The sequence below is a fragment of the Agrilus planipennis genome, unplaced genomic scaffold, assembly GCF_000699045.2.
Source record: "Agrilus planipennis isolate EAB-ADULT unplaced genomic scaffold, Apla_2.0 scaffold108, whole genome shotgun sequence".
Classification (NCBI taxonomy): domain Eukaryota; kingdom Metazoa; phylum Arthropoda; class Insecta; order Coleoptera; family Buprestidae; genus Agrilus; species Agrilus planipennis.
Window position 1 is genome coordinate 183,732 of NW_020439204.1, and position 3,989 is coordinate 187,720.

At 30.2% G+C, this 3,989-nt stretch overlaps 1 long non-coding RNA gene and 1 other non-coding gene across 2 annotated transcripts; both read right to left on the bottom strand.

Annotated features, from left to right (window-relative positions):
* Positions 1 to 668: 668 nt before the first annotated feature.
* LOC108736584 lies at positions 669 to 1,926 on the bottom strand. The gene is made up of 3 exons (XR_001937746.2): positions 1,721 to 1,926; positions 1,359 to 1,546; positions 669 to 1,027 (listed from the first exon to the last, which is right to left on the bottom strand). It is a non-coding gene; the product is annotated as an uncharacterized LOC108736584 (long non-coding RNA).
* Positions 1,927 to 3,102: 1,176 nt separating this feature from the next.
* On the bottom strand, positions 3,103 to 3,175 carry Trnar-ucg. Its single transcript has one exon. It is a non-coding gene; the product is annotated as a tRNA-Arg (tRNA).
* Positions 3,176 to 3,989: the final 814 nt, after the last annotated feature.

The following is a 3,989-nucleotide window of genomic DNA, read 5'->3' on the forward strand; positions in this document are numbered from 1 at the left end:
CCAAAAATAACCCATGTATAGACCTGTCGATTGTTTGGGAACCGAAATAGAACTTCTGCCAAATATTTTTGCTTAATTTATCGATAAATGATAACTGATAATATAGATTAACCGATAAATGATATAAAGAGCTCCTGCTTGCTTTATTTTTGCCAAAAATTTATTATTTATGGTGTTTTTTACCTTTTTTCGGTCTTAAACGACCCACATATATGAACTAAAATAGAACTTTTGTTGAAAATTTTTGCTTAATTCATCAATAAATCACATTTAATATCAAATATTATTTCATAAATAATCTAAATACGTTCTCCCTAGCTTTGATTTTTGTAAAATAATAGGAATTTCTTGCTCGAATTGAGTTTTTTTAATTTTTAAGATTTTAAATTCAACTTTTACTGAAAATTTTTGCNAGCAAGGTTAGACTATACTACAACTACTAAACGTGTTATTTCTACTACTACACTACTACTACATACAAAAAAAAATAAAAACATCTACAATCAACAATTAATTTAAATAAAATGAACAAAAATAAGCATGCAAAACAAAAACTAATTCAAAGAAACTACAAAAAAAAACATGCAAAATAAAAAATTAATCTGAGTTTGGACTAAAAGAATTATTTTTATTAGGTAGAGCATGCAAGACAAAAGAACTATTTTAACTACGGGGTCTTCTTTGTCTTCTCCAGCGTCGATCTGAAACAGATACGGTGGTAACAGATTAATAAAGAGCAATTAATATGAATTATATTAAATACTCTCACCTTAACAAACAGTAGACTGTTGTAAACTTCCCAAGTTTGCATGTGTGAAAAGCAAACTAAATCCACAAGGAATATCATAGCAGGAAACTTGTTCCAGTGAAATTCATATAAATCTCCTCTGGCTCTCACTCATCTGTTGAAAATTAACTGCATAATGTTGCAAGTTGAAGACGAAAACAGCAAATCAAGAGAAGACATTGGCTGTTTCAATACCATCAATCTGAACTTTAATTCTTCCTTTTTCACCATTTGGACGTTCTGCAGAGACGGACAAAAAGAAATATTAACTAAAGAACATATTAAATTAAGTAAAATATGAAATATAATAAAAACATACACGAAAAAGCAAGTAAAATACCTATATTATAAAATGGTGATGTGCTATCAATTTCATTCAACACATGGATAATTGTTAGTGGCAATAGAAATAAACATAGATACTTGTACCCAATAGATAATTGATAGAAGAAAATCATAGATGTGGGCAATAGGTAACTGTTACAGAACAAAAACAATAGATGCCAGACATGGCAAATTACTATGAAAATTACGTTCCATCAAAATAATAAACAATAAAGCAATTACGTACCTCGAGGTTAATTGTACGATGCTCAAGTTTTATTCCTAAATACATCAATATGAATTGGACTTCATTTGTTCTCGAAAAATTGCACTTTTCAAATCTAAGAGGATGGACCATTAACAGGGCTCCACTTCTCCACGTTTGGAACCCTTGTTTTTTGTCTCCTTGTTCATTTAATAAGTTTAAATGAAAACCTGTTGAAACAATTTAATGTTAGTTTCATATTAACTATATTTGCACGAATGGGGCTCTGTATCTTCACGGTTCAAGTCCTTTAGATTTGATCTCTCTATGCTTATTATACAAATTGTTTGAGACAATTTAATATTAGTTATAAGTTTATTTATAATATTACTAATGATAATTACCATTCTTAATATTGATGCCTTCGGAATGTTTCGATCACCTCATTAGAAGCGTTCTTGGAAATAAAAATAAGTCATTGCTGTAAACACTGGATCCATAAATAGTTTGGCCATGTAATCCAACAGTTATCTTCAGGTGATGTCTATATTGTGGAAAAAACCAAACAAGTCATTAAGACCCAATTTACAGAAAAACAAGGCAAAAATGAAATTTTTTCGAGAATTCATCTCCTTGTATTAAAATAAAGGATGCTTCAAGAATTAATCGTTTATGTATGTAGTTTCAGATTTTTTCTTTGAAACCTGTATACTTAACGACAGGTCATCCTTCTACCCTAAGTTAATAAAAAAGAACCTTACATAACTATTAATATGAGTTTATACATTCAATTTGTTCACATGTTTAATACTTTTATTTATTATTAATTTCATCATTAAGTAAGTAATGCATTAAAAATAAACTAACTGCCGAATAATAAAAATAACTTTCGAACCTCTTTTCAGATTGAAATTTTCGAGAAGCGGTCATAAATTAAAAGGGGCGCTCTCGGGGAGCACTAGTTTCACACTAAAGAAATTGAAGTTTATTAATTAAAAATTGTTCAGTTATTAAATTAATTTAAAATGATATTCTATTTTTTCACTTTGGTTGAAGATCTTTAAAAAAGAGCGCGTTTTATATATTACTTTAGAAAATATGAAATTAGTGTATATACACTACAAAATTATTAAAAAATGAAATAGGTATACTAATATATCCTAATATGTAATTGAATTTCTTGTAAATTATTAGGAGCAAAAAATTCTTTTCTACAGACATCGTGCTGACATCTAGTAACTATTTGTGAATTTTGGAACGGAAATATAGGCGGTAGTAATTGTCCCTATTTTACCAGAAACAAAGTACTTGGAAATCTCTAAAACTGAACCCTCATTTCTCAATTCAGTGGATAGATGGCAGCCCATATACCGATTCGATAGACTTAATAATTCACAAAAATTAAGAACAATCATTTTTTTCCTACAATTTTTCCTAAATAACTGCATCAATCGTATCATCCAATCCTTGACAGGGATTTAGAGACTTATTTATAGTATATTNTTAGGTAAACATAAAGACACAAAAATTACATCACACATTAACATAAATAAAAACACTTTCGGATTTCCTTAAGTTGAACAACGGCAGATAGCAAATGCCAATTCGAATTTGAGAATGGTGACTATGTACCTACAAAGCAGGCATCATAAATAGATGTGAAAAAAAAATAATGTAAAAAACTAAAATAATTTTTAATTTATCTACCCCACCAAGCATTCAAAATTCATATTGCAACAAAATTATTACATTTGGAGCATTGAAGTAAAAAAAGCGAAAGAATACTCGACCGTGACAGGACTCGAACCTGCAATCTTCGGATCCGAAGTCCGACGCCTTATCCATTAGGCCACACGGTCTATACACCTTAATATCTCATCAAGTGGCAGTTGTGTAGTAGGAATATTAAAATGTAATGAAATACTTTTTTTAATTTATTTTATTACATCATCTGTTTTTATAAGCACATCAACTATAAATAAAATAATTTAAAATACCACTACAAAAAATGATAGTTAGATTGCTTTGGATCTTATTTTGACATTAATATTTAAATAAAAAGTTAGAAATTGTGGGCGTAGAAGAATTGTTTAATTTATGCATTTTCTGTTTTTTATGGGCGCCTACTAGTTATGATTTCATTTTGGTCATGACATCCCTCTTGCCAAACTTAAAAGTTGATCATACCTTTTAATTCGGCAATTCCAAACATCAGATTCTTTCAGTACTAGGTAATTAAAAAAAAGTTACCAACCAATACCTCTTTACCACATAAACATAACGTGAAGCAATAAAATACAAAGTATGACATACAACAAGAAATAAACTTAAATTATCCACAAATCGAGTTTGGGAAAAAAATTTGGCATACAAAATGAGTTCCGATCCCCCTGCCTATTCTCCAAATGCGTGCGTATTCAATAGACAATCCTCATTGTGCTTGTGCGTAGTTCTCAACCAATCATGTGGCCGATTCAAGATTTCCACCGCAATTATTGTTTTATCTCGGCACACAATAGGCTCCATTCACGGCTTTCCTTCCTCTCTCATCTTCCATTTCGGAACCTGCTCGGTGCTATGTGCTCTCATATTACTCGTCGTGTCCATAGGATATCTTTATCCCCTTCTTCGCCACCTTTTGATGCGTAAAACAAGGATAAGAGTGTGCGTGAT